We start from the raw sequence: 27,928 nt of genomic DNA, 5'->3' as shown, positions 1-27,928 counted from the left end.
ATTAGTAGAAGAGCCAGAAACGAGTATGCACAGATAAGGAGGGAGGCCCAGCGACAGTATGAAAACGACATAGCATCGAAAGTCAAATCTGACCCGAAACTGCTGTATAGCCACATTAGGAGGAAGACAACAGTCAAGGACCAGGTGATAAGGCTGAGGAAAGAAGGTGGAGAACTCACCAGAAACGATCAAGAGGTATGTGAGGAGCTCAACAGGAGATTTAAGGAAGTATTTACAGTAGAGACAGGAAGGACTCTGGCGGGACAGACCAGATGGGGACACCAGCAAGGAATACACCAACAAGTGTTGGACGACATACATACAGATGAGGAGGAGGTGAAGAAACTGCTAAGGGACATCGATACCTCAAAGGCAATGGGACCGGACATCTCCCCGTGGGTCCTTAGAGAGGGAGCAGATATGTTGTGCGTGCCACTTACCACAATCTTCAACACATCCCTGGAAACTGGGCAACTACCTGAGGTATGGAAGACGGCAAATGTAGTTCCCATTTTTAAAAAAGGAGACAGAAAAGAGGCACTAAACTATAGACCTGTATCATTGACGTGTATAGTATGCAAAATTATGGAGAAGATTATCAGGAGGAGAGTGGTGGAGCACCTGGAACGGAACAAGAGTATAAATGCCAACCAGCACGGATTCACAGAAGGCAAATCCTGTGTCACAAACCTTCTGGAGTTTTATGATAAAATAACAGAAGTAAGACACGAGAGAGAGGGGTGGGTTGATTGCATCTTCTTGGACTGCAAGAAGGCCTTTGACACAGTTCCTCACAAGAGATTAGTGCAGAAGCTAGAGCATCAGGCGCATATAACAGGAAGGGCACTGCAATGGATCAGAGAATACCTGACAGGGAGGCAACAACGAGTCATGGTACCTAATGATGTATCACAGTGGGCACCTGTGACGAGCGGGGTCCCACAGGGGTCGGTCCTAGGACCAGTGCTATTTTTGGTAAATGTGAACGACATGACGGAAGGGTTAGACTCAGAAGTGTCCCTGTTTGCAGATGATGTGAAGTTAATGAGGAGAATTAAATCTGATGAGGACCAGGCAGGACTTCAAAGAGACCTGGACAGACTGGACACCTGGTCCAGCAAATGGCTTCTCGAATTTAATCCTGCCAAATGCAAAGTCATGAAGATAGGGGAAGGGCACAGAAGACCACAGACAGAGTATAGGCTAGGTGGCCAAAGACTGCAAACCTCACTCAAGGAGAAAGATCTTGGGGTGAGTATAACACCGAGCATGTCTCCGGAAGCACACATCAATCAGATAACTGCTGCAGCATATGGGCGCCTGGCAAACCTGAGAACAGCATTCCGATACCTTAGTAAGGAATCATTCAAGACACTGTACACCGTGTATGTCAGGCCCATACTGGAGTATGCAGCACCTGTTTGGAACCCGCACTTGATAAAGCACGTCAAGAAACTAGAGAAAGTACAAAGGTTTGCGACAAGGTTAGTTCCAGAGCTAAAGGGAATGTCCTATGAAGAAAGATTAAGGGAAATCGGCCTGACGACACTGGAGGACAGGAGGGTCAGGGGAGACATGATAACGACATATAAAATACTGCGTGGAATAGACAAGGTGGACAAAGACAGGATGTTCCAGGGAGGGGACACAGAAACAAGAGGCCACAATTGGAAGTTGAAGACACAAATGAGTCAGAGAGATATTAGGAAGTATTTCTTCAGTCATAGAGTTGTAAGGCAGTGGAATAGCCTAGAAAATGACGTAGTGGAGGCAGGAACCATACACAGTTTTAAGACGAGGTTTGATAAAGCTCATGGAGCGGGGAGAGAGAGGGCCTAGTAGCAACCGGTGAAGAGGCGGGGCCAGGAGCTAGGACTCGACCCCTGCAACCACAAATAGGTGAGTACACACACACGAAGTAAGCTGTCGTACATGCACGTACATGGACAGAAACGATATTAAAGTTCTTCATATCAGTTAGTATAAATTTATTAAATTCATTAAGGGTCAACTGTTTAGTCTGGTAATTACTTCCCCAGGCAAAGTTTGTCATTCTCAGATGGCGCTGAGATTATGTGTTTAATTTATTCATAGCCTGAAGAGAAGTATAGGGAGTCAGAGAGACAAGAGAAGTATATGGAGTCAGAGAGACAAGAGAAGTATAGGGAGTCAGAGAGACAAGAGAAGTATAGGGAGTCAGAGAGACAAGAGAAGTATAGGGAGTCAGAGAGACAAGAGAAGTATAGGGAGTCAGAGAGACAAGAGAAGTATAGGGAGTCAGAGAGACAAGTATAGAGAGCCAAAGAGACAAGAGAAGCAAGAAGTACAGTAATATCCATCCAGGCAGCTGTTGTAGCTCTGGATACGAGATATATATTTATTATGAGATTGTGATTGCAAATCACCGGCATGAATCACGTGGATATTTTCATGAGGTTTCCGTATCTACGATGTTTTGGTGGATAGACAACTGTAGACATGGCTAGTCAGTAGACTACTGCCCAGGTACTGTGAATCAGAACCTGGGTCATTAATTAAGGTTAAAGACCTTCAACAACTCTAAGTGTTATTAAGCAACGTGTCCTAAATTCTTTGTCGTGCTCCTGCACTCCGTTTTCAGGAAATTTCTCAAGGAATTGCTGCTAGAGCAGTGAGTGGAGCAGACGGGTGGAGCTCTCTGGTGGTGAACACAGCAGACACTGCTGGGTCAACCTTGGTGGAGCAGTAGGGCAGAGGGTTGTGAGTGGGGTGGAGGGGGTTAACACTGTGGGTGTGTAGCTGGTATACAGGATACATACACTATAGTGTACTGGGAGGTGTATGTCTCTCAGCGTATATACCTTAAGAGTTTACTTCGATGAATATTCTAGAGTTTATGGTAGTCTGGTGAACAGGATATAAGTAACCTTAATGGCCCTCGAGTAGTTGAAAGGCTTTTAAAACCACTGTAACTAACCCACCAGTGTGTTATTCTTGGCTACCTAAGATAACTTGGGATACGTATGGTATTCCACGTTCAACAGCGAGAAGTATATTCTTAAGAGCAATGAAGAAGATATTGATGATCCGGCTGTCAACAACAGATTACGAAACCCAAAGAACAACTTCCAGGATGTAGTTCCCGCATAAACCAGGAAGCAATGGTAAGACCCGCGAATATTTATAGTAAGCACAACTGTCAGTTATCACGGTGTTATTCGAGGCTGACGATATGTTGATCAGGATAACTTTTGAAAAATATGGCAATATGCATTTTATTCACAGGGTAAGTGGTTGTACGGTCACCACTGTGTGGTAATAACATGACTGCAAACAAGCCAGGCAATGGGCGGGGTTTGAACCCGTGGCTAGTGAGTTAGCCCCCCCCCCTAGTGTTTGTTGGGGAGAGATCTATGCTTAATTCAGGTAATTGAAGCAGTGATGCAATTCTCTAGATCAAGAGCCCTCCACCAGCATCAATGAACCTCCTTTGAGGAGCTGAGCCCATGGAAAGGGTTCTAAAAGTCACAGGCAAGAAATTCAAAAATCCCCCTCCCACCCCCTGAACCTGGAGTTTACCGGGAGAGAGTTCCGGGGGTCAACGCCCCCGCGGCCTGGTCTGCGACCAGGCCTCCCCTCGACAGCATCCAGAATTTTTTTTCCCCTTCCAAGGAAAGAGTAAAATATACAATGCAGATAATTGCAAAAATCAAGCGAATAAACAGGAATAAGTTACATAAAAAATATTTAAAACCAGAAAACCTGTATTAAACCCAAGAAAATCTAATATAAATTACAACAGGATAATTCTAGATTAATATAAAAATTATGGCGCCGAATAACTATTAATAACATTTTGGTAAACACGATTATGTAGACTGGAAAGTTAACATTACTTAACATAAAATTTAATATTGTATTAATGAAACTGCCGGGCGAGCACACTAACAACCTGCTTGATTGTTCAAGGGTACCCAACCAGCGGCTCTGAGAGGCAGTTGACGTCCAGCGATTGTCATTTAATGGCTTTCACAGCCGACATATAATGGTGTAGACGGCGCAGTCACTGTTGAGTGACGGTGACATTGATGTCTACAGATCTGTCACTGGCAGAGACAGTGATCTTCCAGAGAGACTTCTCAAGTTCTCTCACTCAGAGATATGAGGTTCATCACCCAACTCCCCCACGGCGGAACCCGCCAGGTCCCCCACTCCACGGCGGAACCCGCCAGGTCCCCCACTCCACGGCGGAACCCGCCAGGTCCCCCACTCCACGGCGGAACCCGCCAGGTCCCCCACTCCACTGCGGAACCCGCCAGGTCCCCCACTCCACGGCGGAACCCGCCAGGTCCCCCACTCCACGGCGGGACCCGCCAGGTCCCCCACTCCACGGCGGGACCCGCCAGGTCCCCCACTCCACGGCGGGACCCGCCAGGTCCCCCACTCCACGGCGGGACCCGCCAGGTCCCCCACTCCACGGCGGGAAGCACCTGACTGTCGGCAACTTGCATCTTGATGCCCAACACTTGGCAACTTGTATCGTGATGCCCAATACTTGGCAACTTGTATCGTGTTATACAGCACTTTGCAACTTAGCCAGGCAGAGCTAACTTAATGTTGCATCTTGCAAAAGCTCTAAAGTAATTTTTATCAACTGCAGTTGGATCAGCAGTCTAACATAAATGTTGCATCAGATCTCTCAAAATGCAAGCAACCTCAGAGAGCATCATGCAAGTGCTTTTATTTTATGCCTTTTAATAGTTGCTCTTTTTATCTTAATAGTATGTAGAGAACGGAAAAATTACCATTTTTACTTTTTTTGGGCCTAGCAAAATGGGTTTACCTAGCCTTTAAGTAATGATCTTTGAACGTTAGTGTTTGGAGGTACGCTAGATAGAATCTAAATTAGATGTACCTGTATACTGTGTACCCTAGTGGGTTTAGCGCTTCTTTATTATGTATACCGTGTAGTAGGTAGGAACAATACCAACAGGAATATATTGCTTAACAGCATCAGACTGACGAATATACAGTCATATAGACCGAACAGCTCCTGAACAGACTGGTCCTTTTACCCGTGTCCTGTCAGAGTACCCAGTGTAAGGAATGTTTTTCTAATGAAGTTTAATCTGTAGTCTCACGTTCTACTCAAGTTTATTCTTGACTATCACAATCGATGGGTGTTTCCCAGACACATTTATTTTTAGATTAATTATAAACGTTAAATGAATAATTTTCTTATTTAGGAGTTGTTCTTAGGCTCCAGGTAAACTCCAGGGTTTCTACAGTCTTCTCCCAAGCCCCCACCTTGTCAGGAGGCAGATAAGGTGGGCTCACGACCTTATCAAAATGTGGGTTTGGGAGAGACTGACCTCACACCCTCCCCTTGTCAGAAGGCGGGTTTCGTATCTTATATCTCATTTTTAAGATCTAATAAGCTTGATTTCATTTACGGAAAATCTCGGTACCGAAACTAATCAGGTTAGCGCAGAAATTATTTTGTTGAATCTTCATGTTGATCTACACAAAGTAACTACACAGAAGCTGGGCCTCGACGGTAATGGAGCACGGGGGCCTCGACGGTACTGGATCACGGGGGCCTCGACGGTAATGGATCACGGGGGCCTCGACTGTACTGGATCACGGGGGCCTCGACGGTACTGGATCACGGGGGCCTCGACGGTACTGGATCACGGGGGCCTCGACGGTACTGGATCACGGGAGCCTCGACGGCACTGGATCACGGGGGCCTCGACGGTACTGGATCACGGGGGCCTCGACAGTACTGGATCACGGGGGCCTCGACGGCACTGGATCACGGGAGCCTCGACGGCACTGGATCACGGGAGCCTCGACGGCACTGGATCACGGGGGCCTCGACGGTACTGGATCACGGGGGCCTCGACGGTACTGGATCACGGGGGCCTCGCCGGTACTGGATCACGGGGGCCTCGACAGTACTGGATCACGGGGGCCTCGACGGCACTGGATCACGGGAGCCTCGACGGCACTGGATCACGGGAGCCTCGACGGCACTGGATCACGGGGGCCTCGACGGTACTGGATCACGGGGGCCTCGACGGTACTGGATCACGGGGGCCTCGCCGGTACTGGATCACGGGGGCCTCGACGGCACTGGATCACGGGGGCCTCGCCGGTACTGGATCACGGGGGCCTCGCCGGTACTGGATCACGGGTGCCTCGACGGCACTGGATCACGGGGGCCTCGACGGTACTGGATCACGGGGGCCTCGACAGTACTGGATCACGGGGGCCTCGACGGCACTGGATCACGGGAGCCTCGACGGCACTGGATCACGGGAGCCTCGACGGCACTGGATCACGGGAGCCTCGACGGCACTGGATCACGGGAGCCTCGACGGCACTGGATCACGGGAGCCTCGACGGCACTGGATCACGGGGGCCTCGACGGTACTGGATCACGGGGGCCTCGACGGTACTGGATCACGGGGGCCTCGCCGGTACTGGATCACGGGGGCCTCGCCGGTACTGGATCACGGGGGCCTCGCCGGTACTGGATCACGGGTGCCTCGACGGCACTGGATCACGGGGGCCTCGACGGTACTGGATCACGGGGGCCTCGACAGTACTGGATCACGGGGGCCTCGACGGCACTGGATCACGGGGGCCTCGACGGCACTGGATCACGGGGGCCTCGACGGCACTGGATCACGGGAGCCTCGACGGCACTGGATCACGGGAGCCTCGACGGTACTGGATCACGGGGGCCTCGACGGCACTGGATCACGGGGGCCTCGACGGTACTGGATCACGGGGGCCTCGACGGTACTGGATCACGGGGGCCTCGACGGTACTGGATCACGGGGGCCTCGCCGGTACTGGATCACGGGTGCCTCGCCATTCCCTCCATAATTTCCACAAATATTAGAGATTTTTCCCCAGTTAAATTGTGCTCCGGAGGTGTAATGGAGGAGGTCATACTTTATTTTTCCTGTCACCTCCCCAATTAGTGTCGAGGCTGTTCGCACCACCAAACGATATTAAATCAAGCAGACCTTCAGATTTACTATCTGCTAGCAGGCTAGTGATTTATTCTACAGCTGGTTGACGGCGGAAAGTTGTTGGAAAAATTTGCTAAATTTGGAAATAGGCCTATTGCATAACAGGCCTATGAGGCTTTAATAATTCACCCTCTTATAGGACTGCGGAAGTTGCAACTGTTATTAAGTGGTAAGATATATATATACTACAATAATTTATTACTTTAATAGGGTATCTAATCATTTTTTTTTATATTTTATTAATAAAATCCATACAACAAATATAAATCAAAATGAGAAAGCGTTACCAGGTCTGCTATCCAACCAACAATATTACATACACACACATCAGTATTCTGCGTAGAAGCAAAACCCCTTCCCACAATTCCTAGGATACAGACCAAGACGTATAATAACAAAACATAACGGAGCTACTCTGCAAAACAAAGCTATACCGTGGTTACAAAAAAAAAAAAAAGAAATATGCACGATATGTAAAAATCTGTGTCTGCATAATACACTGGAAATAATCGTACTTCTTACAATAATGCATGGCGTAAACTATAGAATTACAACTGACGTAATACACAAACTTTTACTATGGTTATCCCAAAGTACTTATCCATCAACCTCCCCCCTCCCCCCCGGCAGGATCCCACTTCACACCACCAATTTATTCCCTACTACTAAATGTGCTTTATACCGATCCATACCTTGTAACAAAAGTGGAATAGTCTATATCATCGGTAAGGTATCAAGAGGCATGTATATACAGTACTTGGCACACTAATGGGGGCTCTGGTGGCTTGGTGGTTAACGCTCTCGCTTCACACGGTGAGGGCCTGGGTTCGATTCCCAGCCAGAGTAGAAACATTGGACGTGTTTCTTTCCACCTGTTGTCTATGTTCCCCATCAGTAAAATGGTGTTAGTCGACTGGTGTGGGTCGCATCCTGGGACACTGACCTAAGGTAATCCAGGTAAGGAGGCTTGGTCACAGACCGGGCCGCGGGGGCGTTGACCCCCGGAACTCTCTCCAGATAAACTCTCCAGATAATGGACCACTCAAGAAGACCGCATCATATAAAGTATAGCACAACATAGGAAGGAAGTGTTTTTTGAACAAATATGTTAAGACTATTACCCACTTAAAACTTCTATATAAAGCATCTCGTTACACACCATACCAAGAATTAAAACACAAATCTTCCAGCACACTTTACGACTCGCAGGTCGCATTACATACATTGCTGTGACTCTTATGTACTTAGTAAAACCAGTACTAACAGGTGCACACAGAATACATCTCAAAAACAATTGTATTACAAAACTCCAAACAATTCACACTATATGCAACTAACACCAACCTGGGAAATTAAAAAATTTTGTATAACATAAACATTAAACACGGCGTAGCCTCTGTTGGTGACTTAGTGGTTCAGCATGACTCAGCATAAGAAAACTATACTGTGGTTCTGAGTACCACTCCCCCCCCCTTTCTCAGACTATGATGCTCAATCACGCCAGCAAGACACTATACCCCAGACCACACAAAGGTTCCCTTCCTTCACCCTACATTACACCCAGATTCACCATACACACCAAATAAAACATATAGTCCAGACGCCAAAAAACCTAACTCTTCTCTCCCCCCCCCCCCCCGGGAGACCAACCCCTAGGCTCCACCAATGGATTATACCTACCCCCACCTCATTACTCCCGTAACGTTTCCATCGTTAGATTCCTATACCCCAACGAACAAGCTCCCTCCCAGCATTACGCATATACCTCTCTATTCCTACATTTCGTCCTATAAACATGACACATCAGCGCATTGACGCGCATCGCACCCCTAAGCCCCTGCATACCCCATGACACGCACAAATAGTCAACTACCAAATATGACACAGAACGTCGTACAGCATCCGAGCACTCTCCCATTTCAAGACTCAAAACTCTAAGCATCGACAACCCCCCCCCCCCTCCCACTCATCGGAGAACACCCTTGAACCAATTCCTAACCTTATGTAACCTGGCACAAAAGTATACGACATGAAACGCCGTTTCCGGCCACCCACACCACGCACAGGTCTGATCCTGGGTCATTCCCATAATGTACAATTGTGCCTTGGACGCCAAAATCCCGTGGAGGAATCGGTAACCAGTTTCCCTAACCTGTGGTTGTAAGCGCAATTTCTTGAACCCCTGCCACATAGTCTTCCAATGATATCCTGGGAAAACCTCAGCACTGATGACTTCTGCCGATGTTATACCTATATTATCTAGTTTACCTGCCTTAACTCTCACAGGGTTTTGCACCATCAATAAGTGCCGTAACATTGCTTCGCACCTTGTGAGGCCCTTCCCCACCCACCATCGTCGAACCTCCCTCAACACTGCATCAACTCTCGCTCCCCTGACCCCACCCCTTGTTAGGAATTCCTGTCATACATATATGCCCATTAGACGACTGTGTAGTGGTATTAGCCCCAAACCTCCCCGAGTTACGTGCGTCATAACTATGCCCTTCCCTAAACAATGCCTACGGTAACCCCATATGAAATCCAAAGCCTTCCTCTGTAACCGCAACACATCGTCCGTCATCAATGGATAGACCGCTGAAACAAACCATAATTTACTGTACACCAGTACATTGACAACTATTACTCTTTGGTGTAATGTTACATCACCTGGTCTCCATCCCGCCATCCTACGAATTGCAGCTGTAACTACAATGGATGAATTAAATGCATGCGCCGCCTGTTCGTCATTGCAAAAATGCACACTGCAGATCTTTATCCGCTCAACGGGTCTCCATACCTAACGTACCTAACGTCCCGCCCATCCAGGACCCCACCTCCAAAAGTTTGGATTTTTCTCTATTAATGCGCATGGAAGACGCATCGCTAAAAAACCTTATAACCTTATTTATGAACGCTAAACCATTCCTACTATGCACCAAGATGATGGTATCGTCCACATAACCTAAAATTTCCACTGCTTCCTGCGCACCATCCTGGGCCCCCCCCCACCCCACCCATTACCAATCTATAAAAGGGGTCCTGCAAACAGGCAAACAAAAGCTGCGAGAGGGGACACCCCTGCCGCAGCCCCCACCCCATGCCTATCGCGGACCCCACCCTCCCATTGACCTGGACTCGTACCTGTGCCTCCGTATATAACATACGTACCCACGCTACTATTTCTTCCCCGAAACCCTGCTTCAATAATATAGCTAATAATGTTTCCCTATCCACATTGTCAAAAGCCTTTCCCCAATCCAATCCTACGACTCCGCCTCCACTACAATCCTTCACGAAACTTTTGAGGCGTCGATGACCATCTCTCATAGATCGGCCAGGAATCCCGTATTGCCCTTCCCATATTACCTTGTCCAAAACTCGTTTCATCCGGTTTGCCAAAATACGCGCAAAAATCTTATAATCCGCCCCCATCAACATGATGGGCCTATATGCCTCCAAAGATTCGCAGACCTCGGCCTTTGGTACCAATACTACAACACCCAACCCCGCTTCACCGCCCATGCTACCTCTAGTTTTCATTGAATTGTAAAGTCGAACCAACATGTGTTTTAACAGTTCCCAATGAACTACATAAAAATCACCTGGTATCCCATCCCTACCAGGTGATTTCCTCAGTGCCTGTCCCTGAACAGCCTTGAAAACAACCTCCTCCGATATACAACCCTCCATGTCCTCTCGATCCACGTCTCTCAAATTTGCCACTATGCCACGCAGTAAAGCTTCCCTCGCCTCTCGATTCCCCTCTCTACCCTTCCATTTTCTCTCAAACCATTGGTCTGCATAGGTCCCTATGCTCTCAGTAGTAACTAGCCTTTGTCCTTTATGATAACCACCCATGTCATCACCGACCACTACTGACAAAACTGTCGTCGCCATACGTCTCATTCTGAAACTATGCAGAACCCCAACAGAGGGTTTATCCCCCCAAAGCACCTCCTCAATCCCAGCTCGCACCCTCAAAGCCTGAAATTTATCATTCTGAATTTCCCGTAATTGACTATGTAGGCATACCTCCCGCCTGTACCATAACAATCTCGCAGCTGTCCCCCCCTCAAGGAAGGTTCCTTGATGTTGGTGAGGGGCTCTTGATTTAGGGAATTGGATGCCTTCCACATCCCCCCCCAGGCGCTGTATAATCCTCCTGGTTTAGCGCTTCCCCTTGATTATAATAATAATAATCGCAGCTGTCCCTCTAAATACTTTTGCTTCCCATATCTATAACACGCCTCCTCCTTCCCTAATCGTCTATAAAAACCCTGTATTGCATGTTTCGCCTTTGAATGCCACCACTCTACAACATCCTCTATCCCATTCCCGTTATTCCAGAAGTCAACCCACCATAACCTCAAAGCTTCCACAGCATCGACTCCTTGCAACAAGCTGACATTTAATTTCCAATAACTAGTAAATACACGGATAGCGCCCTCCCACTCGAGTGTTACCAGAACACCACGGTGATCTGAGAAACCCAGATCAACACAATCGACCCTGCCACTACGGATTAAGTTGGTGATATAAACCCTGTCCAACCGCGCAGCGTAACCCCTTCTACAAAACGTATGTTCCACATTCCACCCGTCGCTACCCACAACATCCACTACACCAATCGCCTGCAATACCTCACGTAAAACCCTTAAATTACACCCCCCACCACGCGGTTCGACGTCTTTTTCCCGGATCACACAATTCCAATCACCTGCAACTATAGAAACTAAGGGTAGACTTCTGAGAAAATAAACCAAAACATCGCGTACAAAATCCTCTTTTACTCGTCGATTTGTTGTCGCTGGCATATATACTCCCACGAAACCCACCTGAATGTTCTCCCACGAACCCACCACACGCACAACCCGGCCCCCTCCGCCCCACTCCCATGCTACGAGCTTAAAAGGGCTGGTCTCCCTTATGCCTATCACAACCCCACCCTTGAGATTATCCGAATTTCCCGCATAGCACTTATACCCATGCACACGTAATTCACTACCACACCGAAAATTGTGTTCCTGTATAAAAAAAACGTCAACATTCATACGTCTGAGCGATACCTCTACCCAACGTCTCTTGACCTCTGCTCTGAGGCCATTGACATTCATTGTTATACACGAACTCTCTGGTTAGGCTTTCTCATTTCGTTTTCCCATCATCTTTATACCTGACTTGGACTTGCCACTGCTGCACCTGCCCGTTTTCCCCACACTCCCACTTAACTTCTCTAAGGGGGGTCCCTTAACTCCCTTGGCTACGTCAGCCCACACCATTTTACAAGACCTTTGACCCGGTGTTAAGACATCGTCCTCCACAGGTGTACTGGGCCTCTTACGTGACTCCCTCATAGTCCATAAGCCCATCGCTGTCCGTTCTATGTACCTCGACATCCGTCACCACCACAGACGTAAAACTCGTACGCCTTTCCTCACCGCCCACACGTCCCGCTAGACCATGGTCGACCACAGGCGACACCGCAAATATAGGCGGTAAACCCTCTGACGCCGGGCTATCGAGGATCCTCTGTAAGTCTTCAAAACTGGGCAATATCAATGGCGTTTGTGCCTCCTCTTCCACCGGAGGTGACGCACCCAATCGCCTCGATCTCCGACGCTGGTGGTAGCGTCGAGACGATCTCCTCTGCAGCATCCACTGCTTCACTCCACTTTACATCCGCTGGTAAAACCTGCAGCACGTCGTCCACCATTGTGGGCTTCTGATGGCCCAGCTCAAACTCCTCCATCGTATCTTTGGATGCAGTGTCTGTCAGGTCCGACCGTTGTTTCCCTCGTCGGTGCTCACAAGACGCCTCCATATGACACGTTGCACCACAAAGTCGGCACGTCCGAACCTGGCCCGGGTAGGTTACGTCCTGTTTCCAATTAAACTTACCTGACACAATTTACCTTTGATGTTAAAGGTCTCTCTGACTTATGTAAAATTGATATTGCAGCAGTTAGTAAATATCTACACGAAATATTTTAGTTTACCCAGAAGAGTATACAAGGCAATTTACCTCTTATTCTCCTTTAATTTTTTCACTACAGGATTCATACTGGTTCTGAAATTATCATAGTTAAAATGTTTTAAATAATCTTGGTTGTACACGAGGATAGTTATAATTCAATTGTTACTCAGTATTTAAGTTATATTTATTTAGTTACTTATTTCATCTTATTTTTAATTCCTATAATCTTTAAAATAACTCGTATAATCGTTTTATTATAAGTAGTATAATCTTTGTTAAATGTCTAAGCAGTTTACAAAGCATTATATAATTCTTCTAAATATCTTAAACTAGTTCTAAGTTCTTTTAATATTCAATAATCTAGTTCTAATTCAGAATTTAAATTAATTAGAATTTTTAGTCTGATACTTATATTTTTAATATTTTTTTAATGTTGCTGTAATACGGTTATAGGTTCTGATGATGGATGAAGAAGCAACCGAAATGTTAATGTATACGTAAACCGGATATCCAATGTGGGAATTAGTAACACAAGACCTGTGTTCCTGTGATCTCTGGTTATCTGTGATAATACTCGTGCTGTCTCGCCCCCTCACACACACACACGATCAAATCTTCTGTTGTGGGACTGTGACACACCTGGCCACACACCTGGCCACACACCTGGCCACACACCTGGCCACACACCTGGCCCCACACACCTGTCTGAATACGTCGATCCTCCTGGCGACTGTCAGGTGGGTAACTATGCTAATAATACTGGATATGCCTGATGAGTGTTAGTCTGTAGGTTGTGCAGGTGTGGTTCTACCTGTTATATATGCTAGATCCGAAATCTTTAAATTTTAAGTACAAAACTTTGATAACATTTGCGGTTAACAGTGTGTCTGTCAGACCTTAACTTGTATCTTACAAAATTTGTCTCTATTCTATGTAAATTACAAGCTGGTGATGATGCACAGATCAACAAAACTGTTACTTTCATTAGAAATAAACCTATTAACCCTTAATCAGATATTATAAGTTAGGATTGAAACCTTTTAAATATTTAAAAAAAAATGACAAACAAAAAAATCTATTTAATATTTAGAGATTCGACTACACTAAATAACGACTGGAAACCCATTTATTGGGATGCGATGCAGACTATGGTAAATTTTCTTCTCAGTGTTCAAAATCAACGAGCAGAGACGCCTCTAAGGCTGGAAATGGAAATATAATCTTTTCCTGGAAACATTGGCCTGGTACTGTGAAAAAGTGCGATTAAAAGTCAGAGTTCTACATTATGATAAACCTCCCCCCGTGGGTGGCTGTATGGATGCCAGTAAACCTCCCCCCCGTGGGGTGGCTGTGTGGATGCCAGTAAACCTTCTTGGGGTGGCTGTAGTGGATGCCAGAAAACCTCCCTCGTGGGGTGGCTGTGGTGGATCCCCAAGAAAACCCCCCTCGTGGGGTGGCTGTGGTGGATGCCATTTCCCCCCCCCCTCTTGGGGTGGCTTTTTGGATGCCAGAAAACCCCCCCCCTCGTGGGGTGGCTGTAGTGGATCCCAAGAAAACCCTTCCCCTCGTGGGGTGGCTTTGGGGATGCCAGAAAACCTCCCCTTTGGGGTGGCTGTCGGATGAGTAAACCCCCCTCTTTTTGGCTGTGGGGATGCCAGAAAACCTCCCCTCGTGGGGTGGTTTGGGTGGATGATTAAACCCCCCCTCATTAAGGTGGCTGTGGTGGTGCCAGTAAAAGCCCCCCCTCGGGGGATGGCTGTGGGGGTTTTAAGTAAACCTCCTCATTGGGGTGGCTGGGGTTGGATGAGTAAACCCCCCCCTGGGGGGGGTTGGTGTAGTGGATCCCAAATCCTCCCCTCTTGGGGTGGCTGTAGTGGATGCCAGTAAACCCCCCCTCGGGGGGTCTGGTGGATCCCCAGAAAACCCCCCCTCGTGGGGTGGCTGTGGTGGATGCCAGAAAACCCCCCCCCTCATTGGGGGGGTTTGGGGTGGATGCCAGTAAGCCCCCCTCTTGGGGTGGCTGTAGTGGATCCCAGTAAACCCCCCTTCGTGGGGTGGCTGTGGTGGATCCCCGAAGCCCCCCCTCTTGGGGTGGCGCAGTGGATGCCAGTAAACCTCCTCGTGGGGTGGCTGGTGGGTGCCAAAAAGCTCCTGGGGGGGGGCTGTGGTGGATGCCAAAAAAACCCCCCCTCGGGGGGTGGCTGTAGGGATGCCAGTAAACCCCCCCTCGGGGGGTGGCGGAGTGGATGCCAAGTAACCTCCTCTTTTGGGGTGGCGTGGGGAATGCCAGTAAACCTCCCTCGTGGGGGTTTGTGCCGGATCCCCATTAAACCCCCCCCTCGTGGGGTGGCGGGTACCCGGATGCCAAAAAACCCCCCTCGGGGGGTTGGCTGGGGATGCCAGTAAGCCCCCCCTCGTGGGGGGGCCCGCGGGGATCCCCAGAAAAACCCCCCCTCGTGGGGTGGCTGTGGGGGGCCCGTAAACCTCCTCGTGGGGTGGCGTGGGGAGGGAAATCCCTCCTCGGGGGGAAAGCTGTGGGGATCCCAGTAAGCCCCCCTCGTGGGGTGGCTTGGTGGATGCCAGAAAACCTCCTCGTGGGGGGCTGTGGTGGTTTAAAAAAAGCCTCCTCGTGGGGGGGCCCAGGTGGATCCCCAGTAAACCCCCCCTCTTGGGGGTGGCTGTGGGGGATCCCCAGTAAACCCTCCCCCGTGGGGTGGCTGTGGTGGATGCCAGAAAACCTCCCCCCCCGGGGGGTGGCTGTGGTGGATGCCAGAAAACCCCCTCTGGGGTGGCTGTGGTGGATCCTTAAAACCTCCCCTCGTGGGGTGGCTGTGGGGGATCCCCAGTAAACCCCCCCTCGGGGGGTTTGGCTGTAGTGGATGCCAGGTTAACCCCCCTCGTGGGGTGGCTGTAGTGGATGCCAGTAAACCCCCCCCTCGGGGGGTTGGCTTAAATGGATGAGTAAACCCCCCCCTTGGGGGTGGCTGAAATGGATGCCAGAAAAACCCCTCCCCTCTTGGGGTGGCTGTAGTGGATGAAAAACCCCCTCCTCGGGGGGTGGCTGGGGTGGATGCCAGAAAACCTCCCCTCGTGGGGTGGCTGTAGTGGATCCCCAGAAAACCCCCTCATTGGGGTGGCTGTGGTGGATCCCAGAAAAAGCCTCCCCTCGTGGGGTGGCTGTGGTGGGATGAAGTAAACCCCCCCTCGTGGGGTGGCTGTAGTGGATGCCAGTAAAGCCTCCCCTCGGGGGGGTGGCTGGTGGATCCCAGAAAACCCCCTCGTGGGGTGGCTGTGGGATGCCAAAAAACCCCCCCCACGTGGGGTGGCTGGGTGGTGCCAGAAAACCTCCTCGTGGGGTGGTTTGAGTGGATGCCAGAAAACCCCCCCTCTTGGGGTGGCTGTAGTGGATGTTTACCTCCCCTCGTGGGGTGGCTGTGGTGGATCCCAAATAAAACCCCCCCCTCTTTGGGGTGGCTGGTGGTCCCAGTAAACCCCCCTCGTGGGGGTGGCTGTGGTGGATCCCAGTAAACCCCCTCGTGGGGTGGCTGGTGGATGCCATTTAAACCCCCCCTCGTGGTTTGGCTTTGGTGGATGCCAGTAAACCCCCCCTACGTGGGGTGGCTGTAGGGGAATGCCAGTAAACCTCCCCTCGTGGGGTGGCTGTTTGGAGGGATAAACCTCCTCGTGGGGTGGCTGTGGTGGTTTGAAAACCCCCCAAATTTTGGGGTGGAATTTTTGGAAAAATTTCTGGCATTTTGAAATGGAACATTGAAATTCTATAAGCATGGTCGTACAGCAGCAGAGTTGCAGTCACACCAGTGGTGGACAAGTTTGTCTCGTTATGTTAGTGACATGCTCACTATGAACCAATATAAGTGGAATTTATTAGTGGAAGAAGCGTGAAGGGGCAGTTTGATATAATTTGTAGTAGTATTGTAGTAGCTATGCGGGTTTATGAATCGCCCTTTTCTCTTAAGGTTTTTTCAGTATGGGAGGCAGGGAAAGATCATGGTTCATTCTTCTCACCTTTCATTGTCTAGACAGCGGAAATAATGACTGGACACCTTTGAAATAAATGGTATAAAATACCAACACAATGGAAATATAAACACATTATACTGCATTTGTGTTTATATTTCCCTGGTTCTTTTTCAGATAACCATAAAGACTTTTCTCTGCCTCTGCGTCACGTTGGCTTGCTGTGTCCCCCCCCTGACCTCCATCACTGAGGCTGGGTGCACCCTAAACATTCTCTCCTGGTACTGATGAACCTAAGCTTCCTGCAACTCTTTACATCGTGTGTTAGCCCACACCACTGCTGACGTGTGTGTGTGTGTGTGTGTAATTCCGTGAATGTGTACCCTCTCTCTCCCCCCCTCTCTCTCTCTCCCCTCTCTCTCTCCCCTCTCTCCCCTCTCTCTCTCCCCTCTCTCTCTCCTCTCTCTCTCCTCCTCTCTCTCTCCCCTCTCTCTCTCCGCTCTCTCCCCCCTCTCTCTCTCTCTCTCTCCTCTCTCTCTCTCTCTCCTCTCTCTCTCTCCCCTCTCTCTCTCCCCTCTCTCTCTCCTCTCTCTCTCTCCTCTCTCTCTCTCCTCTCTCTCTCTCCTCTCTCTCTCCTCTCTCTCCTCTCTCGCTCCCCTCTCTCTCTCCCGTCTCTCTCTCCCCTCTCTCTCCCCCTCTCTCCCCTCTCTCCTCTCCCCTCTCTCCCCTATCTCCTCTCTCTCCCTCTCTCTCCCTCTCTCTCCCTCTCCTCCTCTCTCTCTCCTCTCCCCCTCTCCCTCTCTCCCCTCTCTCCTCTCTTCTCCCTCTCTCTCTCCCTCTCTCCCCTCTCCTCTCTCCCTCTCTCTCCCTCTCTCCCCTCTCTCTCCCCTCTCTCTCCCCTCTCTCTCCCTCTCTCTCTCCTCTCTCCCCTCTCTCTCCCCCTCTCTCTCTCCCTCTCTCTCCTCTCTCTCCCTCTCTCTCTCCCCTCTCTCTCCCCTCTCTCTCCCCTCTCTCTCCCTCTCTCTCCCTCTCCTCCTCTCTCTCCCCTCTCTCCTCTCCTCTCTCTCTCTCCTCTCTCTCCCTCTCTCTCCTCTCTCTCCCCCTCTCCTTCTTTCTCCCCTCTCTCTCCCTCTCCCCTCTCTCCCTCTCTCCTCTCCTCTCTCCCTACTCTCTCTCTCCTCTCTCTCTCCTCTCTCTCCCTCTCTCTCCTCTCCCCTCTCTCCCTCTCTCCTCTCCTCTCCCCTCCTCTCCTCTCTCTCCCTCTCTCCCTCCCCTCTCTCTCTCCCTCTCTCCTCCCCTCTCCCTCTCTCTCCCCTCTCTCTCCTCTCTCTCCCCTCTCTCCTCTCTCCCCTCTCCCTCCCCCCTCTCCTCTCTCCCCTCTCTCCTCCTCTCTCTCCCTCTCTCCCCCCTCTCTCTCCCTCTCTCCTCTCTCCCCTCTCCTTCTTCCCTCTCTCCCCTCCCCCTCTCCCCCCCCCCCCTCTCTACCCCTCTCTCTCCCTCTCCCCTCCTCTCTCTCCATATGTATACGTCTCTACTACTTTTTGCACTTTCTCACCCCCTCATGGTTTACCTTTTTCCTCTTACCTCTTCCTCCCATCTCTCCTCTTTGGCTTTTCTAGTCCTTGCCCTAAACTAAATTTGGTCTCTTAACTACTACTACCTCTTGACACCTTATACACTGCCCTCCCAAACCCCTTCCTCACCACTGTTGCCACACTATCACGAGTCATTCCTTCACATTACATCACACATTTACTCTCTACAGTGTCTGATTATCCACCATCCTGTTCTCAGTATTGTATATTTCTCAAAAGTTCCTCTCTAGGTTCTTATATTTTCGCCGGAAAAAGTTTAAATCTAATTGGATGTGAATAAAGTAGTTTGGAAACTTCATAGAAGTGAGTCAGTCTGGGTGCAACTGTAGTGCCACTGGTCAAGTGCCATGCCAGTACTAGCTTGCTACACGCGATGCCTCTCTGCTGACAGTGCCTCCAGACAAAGAACTAGAACCTACTGGAGAGAGTGATAGTGCTTCCAGACCAAAAGCTAGAAGCTTTCAATTCTCTTGCATAATTGTTCAGCCAAGATAGCCAGAATTCACCAGGTGGCGGCTCTTAGCTCCCGAATTGAGGGAAGATGTGGAGAGCTGTGCTGTCAGTGACTTTGCTCTGGCAGCTGTCCCATGCCAGACTCCTCAACAATCTGCCGGAATTCTCTCTCGAGATGCAGTGAAAGACATCCTTGCAGATGATCTCAATACTACCTGGGCGAGGGAGGAGAAAGTGCGTCTAGGATACTCGAAGGACATCCTGAAGGACGCCCTAGATGAGAACAACGTGAAGAAAATGCTGAGGATCTCATTAAGAGCATCTGGGAAGAGACAGGAAGACGGCAGGTAAAGGCAGCCTCAGGGTGGAGAGGAACACTGAAGCGAGTATGGAAGAAATCTGTAGCTGCTTCCAGGAGAACGATTCATGCTCCAATGGAGTAAGTAAAATTACTCCTTTTTCTCATGTGTGCAGTTTACCATTGTCGTGGGATAAATTACATAATTTCAATAATTACTGTGATAGCATAGGAAAAAAATACTCCAAACAGTATTAAACTAATTTTAATGTCATCAGTAGTTCCCAAACTTGGGTCGCGACCAGAATGAGAGTCGCTGGTATGTTTAGAGAGTCACGGCTCGTTATCTCGCGAAGGGTCTGGAGGGACGGGGAAGAGGGGTAGGAAAGCAAGTTGTTGAAAAACTTTGTGTAAATTAAGTCTGTGGATAAACGAATGAGCGAGTGACAGTGGCTGAACGAGTCAGAGTAATGTAAAGGCGTTGAGCAAAGTCCGATATTTTAACGAGTGAATTTAAGTGGCAGAGAACAAAAATTCGCAATACCGTAACTGGAACAATACACAAATAACCCTCACATAAGAGACAGAAACTTATAACGACGTTTCGGTCCAACTTCGACTATTAAAAAATAGCTTACAAATGACATCAGAGATTAAGACAGAGAGGAACACCGCGCACAAAGTTTTGGAGTCTGTAGTTACCCTGTACAACAACTTGTGTCGTACAGAAACACGACAACGTGAAGGAAAAGCTTTATACATAGTTTAATGTGAACAATTATTCATAATATAACAATATGAAGATACTTAAGAAAAAAAGGTTAATAGTTTCGTGTTAAGTAAACATTTTTTTTAAATAAACATGTTAATTTATGCAAAAGTTGCAAACAGATAATCAGGAATAACTTGTTTCAACAGTAGGAAATTCACCATCAAGGAAGTCTGGTTATCAAGTCTGGTTATCAAGTCTGGTTATCAAGTCTGGTTATCAAGTCTGGTCATCAAGTCTGGTCATCAAGTCTGGTCATCAAGTCTGGTCATAATTGATAAAAGCTGTTCAATAGTCTGGTCATCAAGTCTTGGTCATACAAGTTGGTCATTCAAGTCTGGTCATCAATCTTGGTTTCATCAGAGTCGTCATCAAGGAGTCTGGTCAGTCAGTCTGGTTATCAAGTCTGGTTATCAAGTCTGGTTATCAAGTCTGGTTATCAAGTCTGGTTATCAAGTCTGGTTATCAAGTCTGGTTATCAAGTCTGGTTATCAAGTCTGGTTATCAAGTCTGGTTATCAAGTCTGGTCATCAAGTCTGGTCACAGTCTGGTCTATCAGAGTCTGGTCATCAAGTCTGGTATCAGAGTCTGGTCATCAAGTCTGGTCATCAAGTCTGGTCATCAAGTCTGGTCATCAAGTCTGGCATCAGTCTGGCATCAGTCTGGCATCAGTCTGGTCATCAAGTCTGGCCATCAAGTCTGGCCATCAAGTCTGGCCATCAAGTCTGGCCATCAAGTCTGGCCATCAAGTCTGGCCATCAAGTCTGGCCATCAAGTCTGGCCATCAAGTCTGGCCATCAAGTCTTGCACCATTATGGTCTAGATGCCCAGCCCACTCTGGGACGTTGATATTTAACTCTTACAATGGCAATATAATCACTTTTAATTAAGTATAACACTAAATTACTTTACCAAAAAAAAAAATAGGTTGTCTCAATACCTGGAGACTTTTAGGCTACCTGTAAAATAATGAAAAACGATTTAAAAAATATACAAGTGAGACAAATATTAACTCAGTACCATTGAAAGGCATTTATTTACCATGAGGCACCTTTGTTTACCCCATAGGCACCTTTGTTTACCTGAGGCACCTTTGTTTACCCTGAGGCACCTTTGTTTACCCCATGAGGCACCTTGTTTCCCTTGCTTTGTTTACCCCATGAGGCACCTTTGTTTACCCATGAGGCACCTTTGTTTACCCATGAGGCACCTTTGTTTACCCTGAGGCACCTTTGTTTACCCATGAGGCACCTTTGTTTACCCCTTGAGGCACCTTTGTTTACCCATGAGGCACCTTTGTTTACCCCATGAGGCACTTTGTTTACCCAGGCATTTGTTTGAGGCACCTTTGTTTACCCCATGAGGCACCTTTGTTTACCCCTTGAGGCACCTTTGTTTACCTTGAGGCACCTTTGTTTACCCCATGAGGCACCTTTGTTTACCCCATGAGGCACCTTTGTTTACCCTTGAGGCACCTTTGTTTACCCCATGAGGCACCTTTGTTTACCCATGAGGCACCTTTGTTTACCCCATGAGGCACCTTTGTTACCCCATGAGGCACCTTTGTTTACCATGAGCACCTTTGTTTACCATGAGGCACCTTTGTTTACCCCATGAGGCACCTTTGTTTACCTTGAGGCACCTTTGTTTACCCCATGAGGCACCTTTGTTTACCCATGAGGCACCTTTGTTTACCCCAGGGCCTTTGTTTACCGGGCACCTTTGTTTACCATGGGCACCTTTGTTTACTTGAGGCACCTTTGTTTACCCTTGAGGCACCTTTGTTTACCTTGAGGCCATTTGTTTACCCCATGAGGCACCTTTGTTTACCCCATGAGGCACCTTTGTTTACCCCATGAGGCACCTTTGTTTACCCTATGAGGCACCTTTGTTTTACCCATGAGGCACCTTTGTTTACCCCATGAGGCACCTTTGTTTACCCATGAGGCACCTTTGTTTACCCCATGAGGCACCTTTGTTTACCCATGAGGCACCTTTGTTTACCCATGAGGCACCTTTGTTTACCCCATGAGGCACCTTTGTTTACCCCATGAGGTACTCGTACCCCCAGTTTGTGTACCTTTGTTCTATTGTACAATTCCTTGTGTTCCAAGTTTCGATCTGCTTTCCGGTGTATTTCATAAAAGTAATCCAATTTAGGTTTCTTTTCTAAGTTTGAACGTTAACGGAAAAACGGCCTAGCACAAATTCCATATAAGCCAGAATTTTTGAAACTTGGTTTCATTAAGCCGAGAAACTAGCTGGAATGTCCTACCCCAGTATTAAATGGTTTTACATATAAACATAATTTTTAAGGGTGGACGGTAAACAGCGGAAGGCCTCGGTCAGATGACCAGAAGCTCCAACTTCGGGTCATAATCTAAGACCAGAGTTAGGAAACACTTGTTCTGTTTCTGACGAACCTTGACTAACCTAATCTAACCTAACCCCTCGTGGGGTGGCTGTGGTCTTCAGTGCCTGAAGACCTCATCAACAATCTGTAAAGAAAAAGTTGAAACATTTTAGTTCAGGTTATCTAATTCTTGTTGAAAAACTCTTCATTAGAAAGATGAAATCAAGCGAAATGAGTCGTGCTCCTCGAGTTCAGCTTTTCTCTGTAGAAAATTTCCTTTTCATTAGTATGGAACAATCGAGATGCAAAAAGCCTCATAACATTGGAAAAGAAATGGAGAGGCCAATAACAGAGGTAATGGTGCAACTAAACTAAAGTCACTACCTCTTAACTTCTATAATATAACACGTCGAATTGACCTCAAGTCAGAAGTTATAGTTCAACTTATGGTGGCGTTGAAAAGACACTGGGAATATTTCATTGCGTACGGATGGATCTGTGGAAATTGCAGATGACAGTCATCTCCAGATTTATGACGTATAAAGAAGGCATCACAAAAGTTTTTTCACAATTCCCTGGAGAAGACATCGTCAAAATCTTGAAAGATATCTTTCAAGAAGCCTGACCTTGAGTGGTTAAACTGTTTGTATACACTGACAGAGCTCCATCTGTGAAAGCAATTTGGGATTTGTCACTCACTATAAACAATGCAGAAAATCCCGACGTCTTAATGACTCTCTGGTTATTATATCGGGAAAATCTTTCCTCTGGAAGTGTGTAGCTGCGCTCTGTGGTTCTCAATGATGGAGTCCAAATTGTGATTTTCGTCAAGGCCACGACTTTGAACTCAAAAGGATTTACAGGTTTTGCTGGAATCACAACTCAATGAGCCAAGTGGCTCCTCAGCATGACAAGTGTAGTGCTCTCTTCTTCAACATAAACTCGAAAAAGCTCATCACTAAACAAACCTAAAAAGCTTTTCATTAGACACTGAATTTTTTTCTTCAAATTATCTATATAGTTATATAAATTTTCCCCATTAAATTTCAAAACTTAGACTTCTCTAAAAAAATTAAAGAGGCAAAATAATTTTTAGTTATATAAAAATTTCTCTCACTGTGTAATCAGATGTATTCCCTCCTGCAACTCAACTAGAGCAATCAATATTTAATTAACTAATTTTGAAAATTTCTCCTCTGTGTAACTAGATGTATTCACCTCTGTACTCAACTAGATGATTCACCTCTGTACTCAACTAGATGTATTCACCTCTGTACTCAACTAGATGTATTCACCTCTGTACTCAACTAGATGTATTCACCTCTGTAACTAGATGTATTCACCTCTGTACTCAACAATAGATGTATTCAATTTTATTTTGCAAACAAAAATGAAAATTAACTCCCCCTGTACTAACAGATGTATTCACCTCTGTACTCAACTGATGTATTCACCTCTGTACTCAACTAGATGTATTCACCTCTGTACTCAACTAGATGTATTCACCTCTGTACTCAACTAGATGTATTCACCTCTGTACTCAACTAGATGTATTCCTCTGTACTCAACTAGATGTATTCACCTCTGTACTCAACTAGATGTATTCACCTCTGTACTCAACTAGATGTATTCACCTCTGTACTCAACTAGATGTATTCGCCTCTGTACTCAACTAGATGTATTCGCCTCTGTACTCAACTGATGTATTCACCTCTGTACTCAACTAGATGTATTCACCTCTGTACTCAACTAGATGTATTCACCTCTGTACTCAACTAGATGTATTCACCTCTGTACTCAACTAGATGTATTCACCTCTGTACTCAACTAGATGTATTCACCTCTGTACTCAACTAGATGTATTCACCTCTGTACTCAACTAGATGTATTCGCCTCTGTACTCAACTAGATGTATTCGCCTCTGTACTCAACTAGATGTATTCACCTCTGTACTCAACTAGATGTATTCGCCTCTGTACTCAACTAGATGTATTCGCCTCTGTACTCAACTAGATGTATTCACCTCTGTACTCAACTAGATGTATTCACCTCTGTACTCAACTAGATGTATTCACCTCAGTGAGTTTACAGGGGGCTGATTCACAGTTCATAGCCCAGTCTGTTAGATCTTAACAATGTAAGATTAGTAATACTAATTTTATTTTTGCTTTAAAAGAAATACCTTGTAAACATTAGACTCCTCACGAACTAAGAGGGTTATAAATAACACCGCATCATGTCGTGTCGGTTCCAGTGTTATTTAACCCCAAACAAGACACTGGTCATTTCATTAATACTGACACTATCACGTATCATGGTGCTGTTAACAGTGAAAGTGTATCAAGTAGCGGCGCAGTTGTCAGTGTAAAACTAACACTGTATAAAAGGGTATTTTTAGAGGTCAAACACACTTGGTGTAATAGTTTTCCTAATTGTCCTCAGCTTATTGGTAATGTGATGTTGTGTGTGGAAGGGGAGAATCCAGTGTTCCTTCCCTATTGTTGCTGAAGAATTTCTGTTATATCTGATGCAAATATTTGAGCATGTCTGGTGCTGGAGCATGTATCTTAGGTAATGATCCAGACTGATTACAGATATACGGACCCTTCGTGAGAAATGGAGTGTGCCATGGTGGTAACATGTGGGGAAAACGCCGGCGAGGAGCTGACAGGGTAAGCCCACACCCTCACGCACCAGCCACACCCTCACGCACCAGCCACACACCCTCACGCACCAGCCACACCCTCACGCACCAGCCACACCTCACACCAGCCCACCCTCACGCACCAGCCCACACCTCACCACCAGCCACACCTCCACCACACCTCCCCACCAGCCCCACCCTCACGCACCAGCCCCACCCTCACGCACCAGCCACACACCCTCACGCACCAGCCACACCCTCACGCACCAGCCACACACCCACCACCACCACACCCTCACGCACCAGCCCACACCTCACGCACCAGCCACACACCCTCACGGACCAGCCCCACACCCTCACGCACCAGCCACACACCCTCACGCACCAGCACACACCCTCACGCACCAGCACACCCTCACGCACCAGCTCCACACCTCACCACCAGCTCCACCTCACGCACCAGCCACACCTCCACGCACCAGCCACACACCCTCACGCACCAGCCACACACCCTCACGCACCAGCCACACACCTCACGACCAGCCACACCCTCACCACTAGCCACACCTCACACTAGCCACACTCACACACTAGCCACACCTCACACTAGCCACACCTCACACACTAGCCACACCTACACACTAGCACACACTAGCCACACCACACACTAGCCACACCACACAGCCACACCTCACACACTAGCCACACCACACTAGCCACACTCACCATCACATAGCCACACCTCCACACTAGCCACACCCTGCACACTAGCCACCTCGCACACTAGCCCACACACTCACTCGCTATCTCCCACACCAGCCACACCCCCACACTAGCCACACCCCCACCAGCCAACCCACCCCACCCCACCAGCCACCGCCCCACACCAGCCACACACCTCACACCAGCCACAGCCCCACAAACCAGCCACTACAACTGCCGGCCATACCAGCCCACACCTCCACCAGCCACACACCCCACACCAGCTACTCAACCCCACCAGCCCCACCTTCACACAACTACTTCCCCACACAGCCATCCACCACCATCCCCTACACCAGCTCACACACCACACCACCACTAGCCAATAATTCATTTCTTAACTGTTTTCATCAATTTTCAACATATATTACTAATCCGTAAAAATTCCAAACCACAGTTTATATCATAGAGGCGAAAAGTGCAGATGTTTCCTCTGTTGTGTGACTTTATAGTCACAATTTTTTCTCTCCTGACCTTTAGTATCTAAGTCTATTGTTGTTCTGTCACTGTGGATAAGACTATTGTCTGTATTGATGCTTTTGTTGATAGTTAATACGGATACAAGCCATTGAATCAAGCGTTGCCAGTAACTCATCCAGGTTTCCAGTTTCTTTCTTAAGGTTTCGTATGTTTCTTCATCCATCATCAGAATCTGAAATGTATTACAGGAAAAGTAAGACACTATTTAAAAAAAGAAAAAAATCTTACATACCATGAAGTGTTAAGTAATACTTTAAAAAAAAACTCCAATATGTATATATTAAATTTCTGAGACTATTAAGCTTTTGAAGTCACTAGTCAATACAGCACAGTGAAAATTGACCATTAATTGAAAAATAGTTTTGCGTTTTGGTTTAGCGACCCCTCACCTCCCATGGATGTTCATCTACCCCTTTTTCCCGATATGAAGAGATAATTTATAAAGTCAGTTTTTATTGGGACTCTGTATTAATAAGAGATTTTTCTGCAACTTTATCTTTAACTTCAACCCACAAATACCTTAATTATCTGATGATTTTGTTGATAATCTTAATATATCCACAGAGTGACACAGAATATGAACCACAGCTGTCTCAAAGCCTGTGTCAGGGCGACCAGCTGCTCGTCTTCGCATCCTCTGGTACAGAACCTTGGCTGATGGTGGGTCACACCCCAGTTCTTTACATCTGTCCTGGCAGCCTTAGCTCCAGTCTTGAACATCTCTCAATCTTCAAGGTGGGGGAGGTGAAGGTATCTCCAGGAGCTCTACAACCCCGAAACACCAGTCTTGTTATAAATGTGTCAGAAATAGAGAAGACATTTATACTGCCTGAAGGGCGTTCTCATTTCAAACCATTGACCCAGCAATAACAAGTTTTCTATTGATTATCAAGATATTAATGCTCCGGCAGAGATGCAGCTTATAATAGAACAGGCAGCAGAAGTGATGTACGAGCCTCGAAGTATTGTAGCTCCGTATTTTTCTCAGCATGAAGAGTGTGAGAATCATACGTTTTTGTTCCCGAGCCATCATACCTTACATCCAGCCAGAGGCATCATTCCTTGAGGTTAAACTGACTGACATTCTAGTGGTAGAGACTCAAGCTATAAATATAGGAGATTTTAAAGCTATAAATATAAAAGAGCTGACACTGAAAGAAGCGTCGGTAGATGTGGCCAGTGATGGCGGTGGAGAAGTAATCTTCGAAGGTATTGAAAATGCTGTTCTCGAAGGGCCGCCATGGCGCTCTCTCCCAGTGTCTCGCTCATACTGAATAATGTGAACATAAACTTTGCGGGTCATCGCGCCATATTTAACTACAACACCTCAGTTGCACCTCTTCTCAAGGTTCACCTGCAGAACCTTACAATCTCAACGCTGGCAAGTGCTGCGTTTTGCCTGGATGTTGCAAGTGCTTTTCTTGACAACGTGATGTCTGCAGATGGGGACGAAATATTTGCTTGCCTTCAGACTGGACTTCTGATGAGTGACGATGAGTGGCCAGGTATGGTGACCTGCTCAGGTCATCACCACTACCATAACAGTGCACTGTGTGGACCTCGCTGCGAGTCCTGCTCTCCGATCCCCAAGTCAGTATAA

At 47.5% G+C, this 27,928-nt stretch overlaps 1 pseudogene; it reads left to right on the top strand.

Moving 5' to 3' along the window:
* The first annotated feature begins 2,719 nt into the window (after window positions 1–2,719).
* LOC138852746 (uncharacterized) lies at window positions 2,720–27,928 on the top strand (annotated as a pseudogene).

Source organism: Cherax quadricarinatus, chromosome 15, assembly GCF_038502225.1.
Source record: "Cherax quadricarinatus isolate ZL_2023a chromosome 15, ASM3850222v1, whole genome shotgun sequence".
In the NCBI taxonomy this organism is placed as follows: Eukaryota; Metazoa; Arthropoda; class Malacostraca; order Decapoda; family Parastacidae; genus Cherax; species Cherax quadricarinatus.
Note: the sequence above shows the minus strand (reverse complement) of the source record. Positions and strands in the feature narration are given on the sequence as shown.